Here is a 20,431-nt window from a genome sequence, read left to right on the forward strand (position 1 = left end):
GAGTACAAGAACAGGCCTAAAGATCCATTTCTAGATCTCTCAAATCCATGTGCCATTCTAACTAGAAATAAGCTGGCTCCAGCTGCCTGGAAGACACCAAAGCCAGCCAATTGGAATGTCATTGCATTTAAGCTGGGGGAGGGCAGAGGAAAGATGCCATATTATATGGAAGCATACAGGCAGGAAACTTTGGGAAAGGCTGGCAAATGTAGAGCTCCTGGTCAAAAAGCTCCTCAATTCTTCCCCAGCTGACAGTCGCTGTGGAAAAGCAGGAATTGTTCTAGGTTCCTGTTTTACTCTTTGGAAGTGAGGCAGTACTGTGTTTAGGGCAAGGCTCAAAGGATTGGGAGAAAACTTCCAATTAGTTCTAGATACCAGTATCTAGGAGGTGGAAACTGTAAGAAAAAAATGTAAACCTTCACCTGAACTTATCATAGCAATTTGAGGGCCCATCAGTGTTAAGAAACTCTTCTTTAGTCAAAACTACAAAGGTTCCAAGCTGGAGTGTGAAGCCCTGAAATTATCTTGCTTACTTCTTCCCTGCAGTATGGTCCAGGTGACACTCAGGACACTCAGCTCATGTAGGCCTTCTAACCCTCAATCCTCCTATTGCCTCTCTGTTGTCTTCACCTTTTCACTCAATAATGATCTATTTAAAATATGAGTTTTTGATGTATATCTTCATTGTTTCTAGAGAAGCAGCATAAGTATGTTTCCTCTAGTCCATCATTTTGCGTACTATCTCCTTATCTAACATAGCCACTTCAGCTATCACATGGTTACTGATTGAATGCTATGTCCTTTTTCATCCTTTTGCTTTCAACTAATTTGTGTCTTTGACTCTAACATGGTTTTCTGCTATGTATAGTTAGACTTTATTTTTTAAATCCAGTCTACAATATCTGATTCTCAGTTTGAATAATTTTTACCAATTAATAAAGGCTTTCAAAATAAGTAAGTTTTTGTTTTTGTAGAATATGGGCATATTTTATTAACTTGTCACTAATTTGCAATTTTATTAAGATGTTGAATTTATAATGGTGACTAAAGGTGTTTACTTATTTCATTAAAATTGCCATTTTTTCTGCCAAAAAAAAATTTTATTCTTTGACCTTTAAATTATCACTTCCATAATGCTTCAAAGAACATGAATAAACTGTCCATGAACCAACAGGAAAATTCTATTAATCTACATAACAAATCATAAATGGACTTCAGGTCAACAAAAAACTCCAAGATGAAACAGAAGCAATAGTCATTCTATTAAAAGAAAAAAAAAGGGGGGGGCACCAGCCCCAAATACCAAGGGTGGCAGGTTCAAACCCGGCCCTGGCCAAACTGCAACCAAAAATAGCCGGGCATTGTGGTGGGTGCTTGTAGTCCCAGCTACTCGGGAGGCTGAGGCAAGAGACTCACTTAAGCCCAGGAGTTTGAGGTTGCTGTGAGCTGTGTGAGGCCATGGCACTCTACCGAGGGCATAAAGTGAGACTCTGTCTCTACAAAAAAAAAAAAAAAAAAAAACTTTCAAAGAATTTGTTGGGGAGGTTCTGCCTTCCACGTAGAACTACTTTCAATCTCCAGGTATCATTTGTGTTACTGAAGCATGTCCAACGCCTCAAAAAAGCTATATAGCTCCCTGTTTGGCCATAGAACTGGGTAGCAATGCTCTAGAACATCTGGGGTACTCTCTAAGAATGTAGCACCACATCACTGGGGGTTCAACTCTAATGCAATGACCACACCAGGAAATCTAGAGCTGACCTCCATAGCAACCAGATGAAAAACATCCTGAGTACCACATCCAGAAGCAGCTGTGTTTTCTCTTCCTAATATTGGAGTGCCACCTAGTGTTCCTCCTAAAATTATGTGCATTCTCCTAGACACCTAAGTTCATAGTAATAACAATTAAAATTGTTTCATTTCTCATTTCTCCTTCCATTATCTCTTGCACAGTACCAGAGGATTATAGTAACCTCAGATATATGTACAACTATATTCATATATTTTTATTTTTTCTATAATTTTACCTCATATTATAATTTTCTTTTTTTTCTCATCCATCTTTTCTTTCCTTTTTTCCCCCTGTACCAAAGGGTTACTTAAACTTCAAAGCATAGAGGCATAGAAGATCGAAGAGAATGAATAAATGATAGAAGTATGTAATTGAAGGAAATAAAGAAGTTACACATGAGCCACATGAAAAGGAACCAACAAAAAACACTAGCAACATGAAAAATCAGAAAAGATCAACTCCCCTAAAGGACCACAATGCAGCTACCACTGAAGATCCTAACTATAGAGAAGAAATCACTGAAATGACAGAAATGGCATTTAGATTATGGGTGGCAAAAATGATGAAGGGAATTGAAGGGAAAATGGAAGACAACCAAAAGGAAATACAAAATTTGACCCAAGAAATAAATAAAAGGTAAGATAAAGTCTCTAAGGACCTGGAAAAAAATTAGAAAAGATATATTGGAGCTTAAATAATTGGAGTCTTTCATGCAGTTTCAAAATGCATTAAGTTTCAATATTAGATTAAACCATGGAGAAGAAAGAATATCAGAGCTTGAAGACAAGGTATGCGAGCTAACTCATTCATTTAAATAGCCAGAAGGGAATAAAATAAGATAAATCTCTTAGAGAATTATGAGATTACACAATGTATACAAACATACGAATTATAGATATCCTTTAAGGAGAAGAAAAGAATCTCAATGGCATGACATTTTCCAAAGCTTTTCCAAAGATCAGACATAAATGTACTTAATGGGTATGTAAACTGGGTCAAGTCAATTCAAACAGAGTATCTCCCATCACCTAAATACATTGGAATTAACCTGAAAAAGAGTCAAAATGATAGAGAAAATTCTGCATGCAGCCAGGGATAAGCAGCAGTTGACCTACAGCTGATATATCAGCTGATACTTTATAAGCCAGAAGAAAGTTGGCACCTACCTTCAATATTCTCAAAGAAAACTTCCACTCTGGTATTCTGTATCCTGCAAAACTAAGTATCATATTTGATAGCGAAATCAAATATAATACTGCTCAGTAAACATTGAGGAAATTTGCCACTACAAGACCTGCTCTACAGGAAGCATTCGGACATGTACTATACAAAGACCAACTTGATGGACCACCAGCAAAGTAAAGACACTAGAAATTAAAGGCCAAATCTAGCTACCACATGGCCCAAGTGATAGAACAAGGCAACCAAGTAGCACAAAACAAGATGAAAAGAAAACACCCTACTTATCAAATATGTAAATAAATATGAATGGCTTTAATTCTCCACAGAAGAGGCACAGGCTGGCCATCTGGTTAAAACTAAGTATTTTCTGCTTTTAAGAAATACATCTAACCACCAAGGACAAATCTAGGCTCTGGGTGAAGGTTTGGAAAACAGTATTTCAAGCAAATGGAAATAAAAAATCAAGAATTACAATGCTTTTCATGGATATGATTGTCTTTAAAGTAACAAAAGTAAAGAAGACACTATATGCTGGTATCAGAACAATAAAACAAGGAAATATTTCAATCCTAAATATTTATGCATTTAATGTTTGTACCCAGAGATTTATAAAGTGATCCCTACTGGATTTGAACAATATGATAACCTATAGTGCCATAATAGTTTGGGACATTAACACCTCACTGACAGAAGTGGACAGATTTTCCAAAATAAACTAAACAAAGAAACATTGGACTTAAACATGACTCAAGAGAAAATGGGCTTAATAGACATATATTAAGAATATTAATATTAAGAATACTTCACCTCAGTACTATTAAATATGCATTTTTCTCATCAGCTCATGGATCACTTTTTAAGATCAATTATATCCTGGGACTCAAATCAAACCTCAATTAATTAAAAATATTAGCAATATTTTTATCATTATAGATTACAATTGAATATAGATCTATATTCACATTATAGAAGTCAATGCCAACAGAAATGAACATTCCCACAGAAAGTCCTGAAAACTAAACTATTCTTTGGGTCAAGGTGGAGATACAGAAGGAAATCAATAGATCCTAGAACAAAATGACACCAAAGCCACAAGCTACCAAAACCCGTGAGACACTGAAAAAGAAGTCCTAAGAGGGAAATTCATCATATTAAAGGCACAATTCCAGAAATATGAAAGAGTGCAAGTCAACAATTTAATATATCATCTCAAGGAACTGGAAAAGGAAGAATAATCTAATTCCAAACAGTAGCAAAAAAGAAATAAACAAAATTAGATCATAACTAAATGAATTTGAGACAAAAGAACCATTCAGAAAATTAACAAAACAAAAAATTGGATCTTCGACAAGATAAAGAAAATTGATACCCAAACTGGCCAAATTAAATAGAAACAGAAATATATCATCTGTAATAATCTCAATCAGAAAAAAAGGGAAATAACAACAAATACCACAGATATAAAAGATCATCATTGAATGCTATAATAAAATATTCCATGCCCAGAAATATAAAAATGTGGAGAAAATGGAAAATTCTTGGAATCACATTACATCACTAGACTCAACTAGATAGAAATTGAACTCATAAACACATATATAACAAGACCTAAAATTGTGACAAAAGTAAAAATGCTTCCAACAACAATCACAAAAAAGTCTTGGACCAGACAGTTTTATATCAAAATTCTACTGAACCTTCAATAAGAGCTAGTACCTATATTGCAGAATGTATTCCAAAACATTGAAAAGAAGGTACCATGATACTTCTATGAGATAAATATGATCCTAATACCAAAAAAAGACTCAAAAAAGAAAAAAAGTACAGATCAATATTATTAATGAATATCAATGCAAAATACTCAATAAAAGCTTAGCAAACAGAATACAGCTACAAATAGAAAAAATTATAATACATCACAACCAAATGGACTTCATCCCAGAAATGCAAGTTTTGTTCAACATATGAAAATCCATATTTGCAAAAAAAAATAAAGAAAAAAGAAGTACAAAAAGGGCCATTTGATCCTTTCAGTACCTGCAGATTTCAGTACATTTGACATAATTCAGCATCCTTTTCTTTGATAAGAACACTTAAAAAATAGGCATAAATGGGGCATTTCTTAAACAGATTGAAGCCACCTATGACAAACCCACAGCCAATATCATATAGAATGGAGAAAATCTGAAAGCGTGTTTGCTTAGAAGTGAAACAAGAGAAGTATGTACACTATCACCACTACTATTTAACATTATGCTGGAAGTGCTAATGGAGGCAAACAGTGAAAAGAAGGAAATCAAATGTATCCAGATGGGGACAGAGGAGGTCAAACTAGATAAAACTATTGCTGTTTGTTATAGATATGATCTTACACTTAGACAATCCCAAGGACTCACCACAGGACTCCTAGAAGTGATCAAGAAATACAGTTAACATTTCAGGATACAAAATAAATGTTCACAAATCATTTAGCCTTCATAGATGCCAACAACAATTGAGCTGAGGATCAAATTGAAGATACAATACCCTTCACAGTAGCATCAAAGAAAATGAAATAGCTTGGAGTATACTAAACAAAGGTTGCAAAAGATCTCTACAGAGAGAGCTATGAAACAGAAAAGAAATACCAGAGGAATTAACAAATGGAAGAACTTACCACGCTCATGGATGGGAAGAATCAACATTATTAAAATGTCTATGCTACCCAAATCAATCTAAAGATTTAATGTAATCCCCATTAAAATACCAATGTCATACATTGAAAAACTTGAGAAAATAGTTCTACCTATCATATGAAACCAGAAAAAAAAAACAAATTGACAATGGAATTCTTCAATAAGAACAAATCTGGAGGTATCATGTTAATAAGGTTCAGGATGTACTACAAGTCTATAGTTATCAGAAAAGTACAGTAATGGCATAAAAATAGAGACATAGATCTATGGAACGGAACTGAGAACCTGGGTATAAAATCAGCCTCGCATTACCAAAGAAAATTTGACAAAGCAAATAAAAGCATACACTGGGGAAAAGAATTCCTATTTAAAAAATGTTATCAGGAGCACTGGTTAGCCTCATATAAAAAACTGAACCTAGACAATTTTAATACAGCTACAGCAATACAGTTTTTTCCTTTTCCTACAGTGTGTATGTTTATTGCATTCTCTCTCTGTTTGTGTACACACACACACACACACACATTTATGATTTCTATAGACTTATGGGTACAAGTGGCTTTTGATTATATGGGTTAATCATATATTGTGAAATCTGGACTTTTACTTTATTTGCCACCCAAATAGTGTTCATTGTAGCCAATAGGTAATTTTCAATTTTTTTTCCTCCATTATCTCTCTTTTTGAGTTTCCAATGTCTATTATTCCACTTTGTATGACCAATTTATACCTGTAGCTTAACTTCCACTTGTAAGTGAAAGCATGTGGCATTTGATTTTTTATTCCTAAGTTACTTCACTTAGTACAATGGTCATCAGTAAAATCCAATTTGCTGCAAAAGACATAATTTCATTTTTTCCTATGACTGAGTTATTTTTAAACTATAATTTTATTTTATTTTATTTTATTTATTTATTATTAAATCATAGCTGTGTACATTGATATAATCATGGGGCATCATTCACTAGCTTCACAGACCGTTTACCAAGTTTCACATATACCCTTGTAAGATGCACCGCTGGTGTAATCCCACCAATCCCCTTCCCTATACCCACCTCCCCCTTTCTTCCCCTCCTTTTCCCCCTTCCCCCTATTCTTAGGTTGTAACTGGGTTATAGCTTTCATGTGAAAACCCTAAATTAGTTTCATAGTAGGGCTGAGTACATTGGGTACTTTTTCTTCCATTCTTGAGATACTTTACTAAGAAGAATATGTTCCAGCTCCATCCATGTAAACATGAAAGAGGTAAAGTCTCCATCTTTCTTTAAGGCTGCATAATATTCCATGGTGTACATACACCACAATTTATTAATCCATTCGTGGATCAATGGGCACTTGGACTTCGTCCATGACTTAGCAATTATGAATTGGGCTGCAATAAAAATTCTGGTACAAATATCTTTATTATGATGTGATTTTTGGTCTTCTGGGTATATGCCCAGTAGAGGGATTACAGGATTGAATGACAGATCTATTTTTAGATCTCTAAGTGTTCTCCATATCTCTTTCCAAAAGGAATGTATTAATTTGCATTCCCACCAGCAGTGCAAAAGTGTTCCCTTTTCTCCACATCTGCGCCAACATCTCTGGTCTTGGGATTTTGTGATATAGGCTAGTCTCACTGGTGTTAGATGGCATCTCAAAGTAGTTTTGATTTGCATTTCTCTGATGATTAAAGATGATGAGCATTTTTTCATATGTCTGAAGGCCGCACGCCTGTCTTCTTCAGAGAAGTTTCTCTTCAAGTCCCTTGCCCAGCCTGCTATGGGATCCCCTGTTCTATTCTTCCTAATGTGTTTGAGTTCTCTGTGGATTCTGGTTATTAAACCTTTGTCGGAGACATAACCTGCAAATAACTTCTCCCATTCTGAGGGCTGTTTGCTTGCTTTACTTACTGTGTTCTTGGCTGTGCAGAAGCTTTTTAGTTTGATCAAGTCCCAGTAGTGTATTTTTGAAGCTGCTTCAATTGCCCGGGGGGTCATCCTCATAAAATACTCGCCTATCCCAATTTCTTCAAGGGTTTTCCCTGCACTCTCCTCTAGTATTTTTATAGTTTCATGTCTTAAGTTTAAATCTTTGATCCAGTGAGAGTCTATCTTAGTTAATGGTGAAAGGTGTGGGTCCAGTTTCAGTCTTCTACAGGTTGCCAGCCAGTTCACCCAGCACCATTTGTTAAATAGGGAATCTTTTCCTCACTGGATGTTTTTAATTGGCTTGTCAAAGATTAAATAACGGTAAGTAGCTGGGTTCATCTCTTGGTTCTCTATTCTGTTCCAGACATCTACTTCTCTGTTTTTGTGCCAATACCATGCTGTTTTGATCACTATTGATTTGTAGTATAGTCTGAGGTCTGGTAGCATGATTCCTCCTGCTTTGTTTTTATTTCTGAGCAATGTCTTGGCTATTTGAGGTTTTTTTCTGATTCCATATAAAACAAAGTATTGTTTTCTCAAGATCATTAAAGTATGACAGTGGAGCTTTAATAGGGATTGCATTGAAATTATATATTGCTTTGGGTAGTATAGACATTTTAACAATGTTGATTCTTCCCAGCCATGAGCATGGTATGTTTTTCCATTTGTTAATATTTTCAGCTATTTCTTTTCTTAGAGTTTCATACTTCTATTTATAGAGATCTTTCACGTCCTTTGTTAGATAAATTCCCAAATATTTCATCTTCTTTGGCACTACTGTGAGTGGGATAGAGTCCTTAACTGTTTTTTCAACTTGACTATTGTTGGTATATATAAAGGTTACTGATTTATGAATGTTGATTTTGTAACCTGAGACGCTGCTGTATTCCTTGATCACTTCTAAGAGTTTTGTAGTAGAGTCCCTAGTGTTTTCCAGATATACAATCATATCATCTGCAAAGAGCGAAAGTTTGATCTCTTCTGACCCTATGTGGATACTTTGATCGCCTTTTCTTCCCTAATTGCGATGGCTAAAACTTCCATTACAATGTTAAAAAGCAATGGAGACAATGGGCAGCCTTGTCTGGTTGCTGATCTGAGTGGAAATGATCCCAATTTAACTCCATTCAATATGATATTGGCTGTGGGTTTGCTGTAGATGGTCTCTATCAGTTTCAGAAATGTCCCTTCTATACCGATTTTCTTAAGTGTTCTGATCATGAAGGGGTGCTGGATATTATCAAAAGCTTTTTCTGCATCGATTGAGAGAATCATATGGTCTTTGTTTTTTAATTTGTTTATGTGCTGGATTACATTTATAGATTTACATATATTGAACCAGCCTCAAGACCCTGTGATAAAACCGACTTGGTCATGATGTATAATTTGTTTGATGTGTTGCTGGATTCTGTTTGTTAGGATCTTGTTGAATATTTTTGCATCTATATTCATTAGTGATATAGGTCTATAAATTTCTTTTCTTGTTGGGTCTTTTCCTGGTTTCGGGATCAGGGTGATGTTTGCTTCATAGAACGTGTTAGGTAGTCTTCCTTCTTTTTCTAACTTTTTGAACAGTTTGAGTAATATAGGTACTAATTCCTCTTTAAAAGTTTGGTAGAATTCTGACGTGAAACCATCTGGTCCTGGGCTTTTCTTTTAAGGGAGGTTTTGTATGGTTGATACTATTTCTGAACTTGATATGGGCCTGTTCAACATTTCCACTTGATTCTGGCTAAGTCTTGGAAGGTGAAATGCTTCCAAGTATCGGTTAATTTCCTTCAGATTTTCATATTTCTGAGAATACAGTTTCTTGTAATATTCATTAAGGATTTTTTGGATTTCTGAGGAGTCTGTTGTTATTTCGTCTTTGTTGTTTCTGATTGATGAGATTAGAGATTTTACTCTTTTTTTCCTGATTAGGTTGGCCAAAGGTTTATCTATTATATTGACCTTTTCGAAAAACCAGCTTTTTGATTTATTGATCTGTTGTATTATTCTTTTGTTTTCAATTTCATTTAATTCTGCTCTAATTTTGGTTATTTCTTTTCTTCTAGTGGGTTTGGAGTTGGAATGTTCTTCCTTTTGCAGTTGCTTGAGATGTACCATTAAATTGTTAACTTCCTCTCTTTCCGTTCTATTGAGGAAGGCTTTCAGCTCTATAAATTTCCCTCTTAGAACTGCCTTTGCGGTGTCCCAGAGGTTCTGATAGTTCGTGTCTTCATTGTTGTTTTGTTCCAAAATGTTGGCGATTTCTTTCTTAATCTCATCTCTGACCCAGCTATCATTCAGCATAAGGTTATTTAACTTCCATGTTTTTGTATGAGTATGCAGATTCCTGTTGTTACTCAGCTCAAGTTTTATTCCATGTGGTCCGAGAAGATGCATGGAATAATTTCTATTCCTTTAAATTTACTGAGGGTGGACTTGTGACCTAAGATGTGATCAATTTTGGAGTAAGTTCCATTGGCTGATGAGAAGTATGTGTATTCAGTTTTGTTGGGATGAAATGTTCTGTAGATGTCTGCTAAAGCCAAATGTTGAATGGTTAGGTTTAAATCTAAGATTTCTTTGCTCAGCTTCTTGTTGGAGGATCGATCCAACCCTGCCAAAGGAGTGTTGAAATCTCTGACTATTATGGAGCTGGAGGAAAATCAAGTTGCTCATGTCTGTTAGAGTTTCTCTTATAAATTGAGGTGCATTCTGGTTGGGTGCATAGATATTAATAATTGAGATCTTATCATATTGAGTATTACCCTTAACAAATATGAAATGAGCATTCTTGTCCTTCCTTACTTTTGTTGGTTTAATGCCTATTGTATCTGCAAATAAAATTGCAACACCTGCTTTTTTCTGATTACCATTTGCCTGAAATATGGATGACCATCCTTTCACCCTGAGTCTGTATTTGTCTTTTAAGTTAAGATGTGACTCTTGTATACAACAGATATCTGGCCTGAGTTTTTGTATCCAATCAGCTAACCTATGCCTCTTTAGTGGACAGTTTAAGCCATTCACATTAATGGAGAATATTGATAAGTCTGGTGAAGTTTTGGTTATCGAGTTTTTCAAAAGTCCAGTGAGCATTTTTAATCCTTTCGCCAGTGTGGAAATTGGAGTTTAATCCAAAGTTTCTTAGTGAGTTTACTTTTGTGGTATAGGATTAGGTTGGTCATTATGTAGGATAGGTCTGAGAATATCCTGGAGAGCTGGTTTGGTTATGGCAAATTTCTTCAACATATGAATGTCATTAAAGTATTTAATTTCTCCATCATAAATGAAACTCAGTTTAGCTGGATACAAGATCCTGGGTTGAAAGTTATTTTGCTTTAGGAGATTAAAAGTCGGTGACCACCCTCTTCTGGCTTGAAAAGTTTCAGCAGAAAGATCTGCAGTCATTCTAATATTCTTCCCTTTGAAGGTAATGGTTTTCTTTCTCCTGGCAGCTTTGAGGATTTTCTCCTTCATATTAACTTTAGTGAAGTTTGTTATGATATTCCCGGGGGATGTCTTATTGGGGTTGAGTCGTGCTGGGGTTCTGAAGCTGTCCGCTATCTGAATTTCAGAATCTGTAGGCATGTCTGGAAAATTCTCTTTCATAATTTCATGCAGAAGGGCCTCTGTGCCCAGCGAGGCCACTGCATCTGTTTCTGGAACTCCAATGATTCAGATATTCGCCTTCTTCGAATTATCCCAGAGCTCTCGGAGAGAATGATCCATTTTTGCTCTCCATTTCTCTTCCTCTTTGAGAGTTTGGGGGTGTTCAAAGGCTTTATCTTCAATGTCAGAAATCCTTTCTTCTGCTTGGTCCATTCTGTTGCTGAAGGATTCTACTGTATTTTTCATAGTTTTGAGGGCTGCAAATTCTTGCTTCAGTGTGTCTAAGTCTTTGGTGGTTTTATCTTTAAATTCATTAAATTCTTGAGACAACTTTTGAATTTCTCCTCGAATTCCTAATTCCACTTTGTTAATCTTGTCTGCAATCCAAATTCTGAATTCGATTTCTGACATCTCAGCCAGTTGTTTATGAATAGGATCTTCAATTACATCTGCCATATCTTTCCTTGGGGTGGTTGTTCTATTCTGGTTATTCATGTTAGCAGAGTTTTTCTGCTGATTCCACCCCATGGTTGTTTTACTCCCTTTGATTTTTTCCCCTGGGGTTTTGTCAAGTGCCTGTACAGTGTTGTGGCCTGAGAAACTGAGGCCCTGTCTGGTGTGATGGGGCTAAGTGGTTCTGTCTTGTTTTCAGCTGGTTTCTGTTCTACCCTAGTGAAACAGATACTCTGGATTGAAGTCTCAGCTTTTGTTTGTATCCTTATGGTCTCAGCTCGCCTCAGCGGTTTTGACATGCGTTCTTCAACCTTCTCTCTTAGTGCAGCTCAAATCCACCAGGTTACTTGCTGAATTTTTGTCCTTTAACTCTCCTACTGGACAGTAGCCTCTTTGGATAGCTGGCTTCAGTCAGCCATCTTGTCTCCTCCCCTAAACTGTAATTTTAAATTAAATTTTATTGTTAAAGGATTAAGGATTACAAGACAGATTTTTAGGCTTTTTCTTTTTGCTCTATGTTAATACTGACTTATTCCAATATAGTGTGGTAACTGAGCTACAAAGTTGCCCCATTCATTTACCTAATTATGCTAAAAGTGTCATATATACATATATAATAAACCTAACAATATATTGTTATAATTATTGATTTTAATAATAGCATTTTTGTGAAAGAATTTAAGAAAGAGAAAATATTATAAGGTCTTTCATATTTACCTTCATATTCTATATCTGGTGCACTTTATTTCTTTCTGTGTTTACAAATTATATCTGATGTCATTTTCTTTCAGCCTAAAAGACTTCTTTCAGAATTATTTAGAAGGTTGAATTTATCTTCAGATATTGCTTATCTGAGAATGTCTTTATTTGGGGGGATATATATATATATATATATATACACACACACATATATATGGCTATATATATATGTATTTATACATATATAATTTCAATCTATTTTCTAATTAAAAATAAGTTGCAAAAATCATACAGAAAGATACTATTATCTTTTATGACCATAATTCATTGACAAAACCCTGACATTGATGCAATATTATTAATGCATATACAGATTTTATTCAGAGGATTCTGAAGGCAATGTCTTCTCCCAGAATACAGAACAGTGCCTAGCCTTTATTCAGTTTTCTATACTGAATGGAGACATGTATAGATCGAAAGCAAATTTACAAATAAAATTAAAATAACCAAGAAAAGAATTATGAAGAATAAAATATTTGAGCCAGAAGCTGAAGTCTTGGTGGGTTTTCAGCATGCTTGTAAGATTAAAAGAATGGCAATCAAGGAATAATAAAACACATATATTTCACGAGTCTAAGGAATATATTTTTAAATTTAAAATTTAATTATACTCTGCTTCAATTGATACTTAAGCACTTATATAAATGTATATATTGCAAAAATATAAAAATGCTGTACTTGAGACAGGGATTATTTGATAAATGTAGCAATATTAGTAAGAGTAAAAGTAATATATAAAAATTGACTTCAGAATTCTCTATTAATAAAAGGTGGCTTACAAATTTGACATCTTTTACTATAATTTTACTAGAGATGTTTGAGGCAGATCTGTTAACAGATAAATCATAATGAAATCTGGTAAATGTTCTGATAGAATTAAATATCAGTGGAGAGGCTCTGGGGGTAAATTAGTGCCTTAGAATATCAGTTTCTGATCATCAATGGTTAGATTGTAGTTTTTCAATAATCATAATAGTCATTTTAGAAAAGAGTAGCTGATGTGTTTAATGGCACAGAGTTATGAATGAGCAGGGCATATGTGGGAATAAGACAAATTTCAACGTAAACGGTTATAGGATACAAGTAGGTAAAGTGCTGGTATGGTTTGTGTTGAAATAATAAAACTGATTTACCCCAGCTGGCACCCCCTTATATACCAGGTAAGGACATTTTATTATAACTTTCAGCATCTGTATAAGCTGTGTTTTGACTCCATACTAACATTTGTCACACTCACTTATATATTTAGTTGAATACGTGTTCTTTTCTCTTCACAAAACTGAGATCTTCTCAAGCAATGAACATTTCCTGTTGATCTTTGCATATGCTGTACTTAAAAAGTATTGATTATACACAGTATCTATGCTTGTTAACTTGCTGAAGCAGAGACATCTCTGGTCATTTAGAACAAAAGGATCCCATGATTTTCTTCTCCTTTGTTTGCAGAATTTTCTTTCACTATTACTGATTCACAAATGCCATCTGCCTGTTTTGTGATGGTAGACAGATAATAGGTATCTTAATCTGTACTGCAAACTTCCAGCTCTGCTGTGTCACAAAGTAACATGATCCTGGTGGTTGCTATAGTACAGAAAAGTTTCTGGCTGCAAAGCTTGTTTTTGAAACTATTTTTACAGATGACTCAGAAACCCAAATTAAATATTTATAGCCATTCATTGTATTGCACAAGTAAAAGTGTCCATATAGACCATCCAATTCAACCACCCAATATTTTATAATTTTAACTTGAGTCCAAAGGAGGTAACATAAGAGAAAACAACAGCAAAAAATCAACCTCACCTGACTTCTTGCATTTAGAGATTCTGAGTCCTAATTCCAGGACTTCTAACACTCTGTCTACTGCCTTTTACCTTTAATACAAAGCATAGGAGGGAAGCATTGCATTTAAGATGTCACACTAGTTATATTCCTCTAAACAGGGAATTTATGTCTTAAGAATATAGGCTTTTACAATTGGTTGAATGACAGTCAACCCTGAATTTTATAAGCTTCACCTGTAATTTACTGAAAATAGGCTAAGAATTTGAATGGATAATATTAAAATGTGGTATTTGATTATCACTACAGATCCTTTTTTGTGGACATTATATAAAGAAATGCTAGACTTTACCTGGAAGCTGTAAAAACTACAGTTTAGAGACATTTACAATAAAATGATTTAAATTTGTTTTTATACAAAGAAAATTTAATTCCACTTATTTGAAAAGAAGATGAAATTTCACTTTTCAAGTTGTGTTCCCATTAGTTCTTTCCAAAGTAATGTTTTAAAGCTGTGATAGACATTTTTCCTCATAATAAATCCTCTTAGGACACTGTGTAGCCTGTGGTAAATACAAAGGGGGAGGAAGACTTTTTTAGCTTGAAAAATTATTATTAATATAAACTTCTCTATTTAAAGCCTTTTCCTCTTGTTCCATTAAGACAAAACAGAAATAAACATAACTATGCAGTTTCCAATTTTTTTTTTTTTTTGCAGTTTTTTTTTGGCTGGGGCTGGGTTTGAATGCTCCACCTCCAGCATATGGGCCAGTGCCCTTCTCCTTGAGCCACAGGTGCCGCCTTGCAGTTTCCAATTTTTAAAATTTAATATTACTTATGGAAAGTATTTTGCATAACATTGTATATATATTCTAAGTTTTAGTTAATATCTTTGATTTATGTTCTAAATATAAAGAACAAAGAATAACACAAAATCAGTAATATCCTAAGTTATAACCATAGAGATAAATAAACTGGCATCAGCATTAAGTGCCATTTTGTACTTTTCCCATTATGTTTTTTATATGGTACTACCTAACTCCCAAATCACTGAACTACTCCTTAAAAAGAAAGAAGAAGAAAGGGGAAGAAAGAAAAAAATTGTAGAACGAAAAATAAGAAGGAAAAAGGCTTGACATTTTTTTCTGACATTATTTTTATTAAATCACATGCAGAGAAACAGGTAATGCAAATGAGTGAATATATATTAAAATCTTGGATTTGTATTACTAATAAGTAGAATGATATAGTCAGAAAGAATCAGATTTTTTCCTGTATTGGTTCTTATGTCATCCATATTACAGAATAAATTGTTAACCCATTCATCAGTGAACCAATTGTGACTGAAATTATCAATTGATTTTTTCAGTGCTAATTGAAAAGTGTTTTGTAAAATATGTCTATCTAGATGATAACATTTTATAAATTCTATAAAATAATTTATCCAGAGTATTTTTGAACATAATCTCAATCATTTAAAATGAATTTGAGATTAAAAGTATATTTTTCAAGCAAGAACATTAATTTCTTTCTTTTTTTTTTTTTTTTGAGATAGAGTCTCACTTTGTTGCCCTTAGTAGAGTGCCATGGTATCATATCTCACAGCAACCTCAAATTCTTGGGCTCAAGCGATTCTCCTGCCTCAACCTCCTAAGTAGCTGGGACTATAGGTGCCCGCCACAACGCCCAGCTATTTTTTAGAGATGAGGTCTTGCTCTACCTCAGGCTGGTCTCCAACTCATGAGCTCAGGCAATCCACCCACCTCTGCCTCACAGAGTGCTAGGATTACAGGCATGAGCCATCTTGCCTGGCCTCATTAATTTCATCTTTTGTACATTTTTTATTTCTTATTTTAATAATTGAAACAATTTGAAAGTTTATTCCATCACATCTTTTATCTTTTTTCTATAACATGAATACATTATTTAATAATTAAAAGATACAATATTTTTTAAAAATCATTTTAAGGATTTGGTTTAAAATATACTGATATGGTATATAATTTTGATTAAGAAGTAACTTGGCCTAACACACCTTAAAAAATCCACCTAAACAATGGGAATTTGTTTTCCCCAAATCTTATATTGGATATGGGACATGAATACAGACTATAAAAAGAATCCTACAACTCAATAATAAAAATAAAATTGATCCAATTTAATATGGTAAAGAATTTGAGCAGACGTTGTCTATAGAAGATATACAAAGAGCCAATAAATATGTGAAAAGATGTTCAACATCACATCAGAAAAATGTGAATCAAAATCGTAATGAGATATCACATCATATATATTAGGATTGTTATAATCAAATGACAGATAATAAATGTCAGTTAGGATTTGGAGAAATTGGCATCTTCATTGTACCCTACCAATGAGAATGGAACATAGTGCAGTCTCTGTGGAAAGCAATTTGATGGTTTCTCAAAAGGTTAAACATGGATTTACCAAATGATTCAGCAATTTGACTCCTAGACATATTCCCAAGAATTATAAAAACATGTGTCCACACAAATTCTTGTACATAAATGTTCATAATATTATTATTCCTAACACTATGAACAGTACCAACACCCATCAAATAAAATGTGTCATATCCATAAAATGTAACATTATTCATCGATTCAAAAGAATGAAGTACTGATACATACATGGATTTAGTCTGAAAATATTACGTTAGGTGAAAGAAGACATTCACAAAACACCATAGATTACACGAATTCATTTATATGAAATGTTTAAAATAGGACAATATATAGAGGCAGAAAGAATATTAGTGGTTTTCTAGGGTTGTGTGGCTTGGGAAGAAATGGGCAGTGCCTGCTTATGGTTCTGGAGTTTCTGTTTCAGATGATGAAAATAGTCTAAAATTAATTGTTCTGTTGGCTGTACAACTCTGTGACTATGCTATAACCTATTGAATTGTAAAGTTTAAATGAGTGAATTAAATGGCTTGTGAATTGTGTCTCCAATAATACTATTTTTGTTGTTCTTGAGTGTGTACTGTGGTAGGCAAGAAAATTCCTTTCTAAAAGATACTCATGTCCTAATGCTTGATACCTGTGAATATATCATGTTACATGGCAAAAGAGACTTTGCAGATGATATTAAGGTAAGGATCTTTACACAGGGAGATTTTCCAAGATTATCCTTATAAGCACAATGTCATCATAAATATTCTTAATGATGGGAAGGGAAAGCAGAATATTGGAGTGAGAGATAAATTTGAAGATGCTATATTGCTAGTTTTGAAGTGCAAGGAAGGGGCCAGGAGCCAAGGAATTGAGGTAGGCTCTAGAAGTAGAAAAGAAATGGATTCTTTCTTAAAGCCCTCAGAAAGAATGCCCCCTGACAAAAACTTTGATTTTATCCCAGTAAGACCCATTGCAGATTACTGACCTACAGACTTATAAGAGAATAAATTTGTATTGTTTTACACCACTGTGTGGTAATTTGTTACATAACCAATAGGAAATTTATGCATATATTATGTGTCAGTTCCTGTGCTATATTCTGGTGCTACTTGGGGCAAATTACCACAGCAAGTTTACTGCTTTCATGGTGCTCACAGTCTAGTGGTGACCAAAAATTATCTGGAGACTGATACAAATTTAATTATTTCTCTCAAAAACAATGACCCTGTTAGGAGCAGGTACCAGGAGCTTCTAGGGTTTAGGAACTTGTTACACTCTTAAAATTATTAGGCTTTTGTTTATGAAATTTTTCTCTCTTGATATTTAATGTAAAAGAATTTCAACTTGAGAAAACATTTTAAAGTCAGGTTTATTGAGGTATTATTTACACCCAGTTATCCACATCCTTTTTAGTGAATAGCTCAGAGAATTTGGGCAGATACAAATATTTGTGGAATAACCACTAAAAGATAGATACAGAACATTTTCATTACCCCTTAAAGTTTACTCTGCTAAACCTTTTTATCCAACTTCTCTTTCCAACCCAGTCTGGGATAACCAGATATGTTTTCTATCAATGTAGTTTTGTTTTCTTTTCAGAATGTCATGAGAATGAAGTTACACATAGTTTTCTATCATTTACTGTAATTAAATTAATATCCATTTATGTAGTTGTACAACACACAAATTAATTGTTATACTTGAGTAGGTAAGAAGTCTGGCACAGGTCTCACTGGGCTAAAATCAGCTGGAACCAGGGTTATACTGATTTTTGGATGTTTTAGGGAAGAATCCATCCCTGTCTTTTCTAGCTTCTAGAAATTATCTACATTCTTTGGCTTGTGGCCCTGTTCCTCTATCTTCAAAGCCTGCAACATCACATCTTTCTAGACTTTCTTATATTATCACTATTTTCTCTGACTACAGCCAGAAAACTGTCTCCACTTTTAAGGATCAGATTGGTCCTGGATAATCCTCAACAGTTTCACCATCTTAATGTATTAAACTTTATGCATATGTGCAAGTTCCTTTTACCATGAAAGGTAACATAGTCACAGGTTCTAGGAATTAGAACATGCACATCTTTAGAAAGCCACTTTTATTTCCTGATTACTACAAGTTTCTTTTTATTTTTGAGCATTCTATTATATTGATATGTCAAAATTTATTTAGACCACTGCCAGCTGATGGATATTTGAGATGTTTTCAGTTTTTGGTGATTATGAATAAAACTCCTTTTTATGTTCTATGGGTCTGTGTTATCATTTCCTTTGGTCAAAAACCTAAATGTAATTATACTGTTTAATATCACAATCATTATAAGAAGAGAGTTTAAATTTTGGCATGCTTTCAAGCTTACTGATGTGTATACAACTTTTCAAAACTTTTGATTTTTGCCAGGTGTGGTGGCTCATGCCTGTAATCCTAGCACTCTGGGAAGGCCGAGGTGGGTGGATTTCTTGAGCTCAGGAGTTCAAGGACAGCCTGAGCAAGAACCAGATCCCATTTCTACTAAAAATAGGAAAACTGAGGCTAGAGGATCACTTAAGCCCAAGAGTTTGAGGTAGCTGTGAGCTATGTAGATGGAGTTGCACTCTACCTAGGGTGACTGAGTGAGACTGTCTCAAAAAAATCATGACTCAACAAACAACAAACAAGCAACAACAAAAATTATTTTTTGCTAAAGGTCTTGAATTTCATCATTGGTAGTTTTCCATGACAAAAATGGCTAGTTCACAATAAAAACAATCATACAAGTGCTGTTTACTAATATAACCATCCTATTTCTATATGTAGTAGTTCTTTATGTGTACTCTTCATGTGTTACACAGAATGTTAAAAGTTTATACCCTCCTGGTCAGGATTGAATGAATAATTTTCCCTTCTTCAAGGATATTCTTAAGTGAAACTATTTTATTTTTTGTGTCACACCCACTTTGATTCATGCTCAAGCACCACCAATGCTCCACACAGTGAAAAGGACAAGTAGTACTTTACTAGTACAAATAACACATTTTTCATCTCATACACTCACTGAAAGAATGTCTACTCAAATTTCTGTAGACAATACTTTGAAAATGGCCATTGTGGATAATTCATTGTCCCTAAGCTCCTCAAATGGAGAGTTCTTCTTTCATAAAATAATAAAATACCATGATTGGAAAGTATATAAAAATGTGAAAGCATTAAAATGTCTACTCCACATACTATATATATGACATTTCTGATATCTTTATTTTGGTGACTGAGATGAGGCTAAGTTGGCGTCATTCTAGCATGTAAACATCATTAATTTACTATGTATTGAACAATTGAATGTGTAAATTCTATTTGCGACGTAGGGTGAACATTTCTATTTTATACATGAGATTTTTCCTTAAGGAAATTGATTAAATTCAAAGTATAGAGTGAAGTCAGGAGTCAAAGCCAGATCTATCTGAATTGAATATCTGGGCTCTTTCTAATATATTATGCTCTCTTCCCATAGCATAAATTGTAATTGTTGAAATGAAATGTAAAAATAAAAGTCAATAATTATAAGACATCCTCATATCAATATATTCCTATTTCTTTATATATAAACTATTTGATTCCACATTTAAATGAAGCTTAGCCTCAATGAGCTTTTCCATGGATGTTGCTTCATATTTCTCTCATAATATCTAGTTCAGTTTGAAACTCGAAGCTTTTTATAACTGTCATTTCATTTATCCAGTCACTAATTAGTGAAGTCAAGATTGATTAATTCATTTTTGTCACTGTTTTATCCTTTATCTTTCCAGTGTTTTCTAAGCAATTTGCTTCTAATTTGTTTAGCTTATGGAAATTGCTACTGGTGGAATTATGTTTGAGACTTCTTCAAAAGAG

This window comes from Nycticebus coucang, chromosome X (assembly GCF_027406575.1).
Source record: "Nycticebus coucang isolate mNycCou1 chromosome X, mNycCou1.pri, whole genome shotgun sequence".
In the NCBI taxonomy this organism is placed as follows: Eukaryota; Metazoa; Chordata; class Mammalia; order Primates; family Lorisidae; genus Nycticebus; species Nycticebus coucang.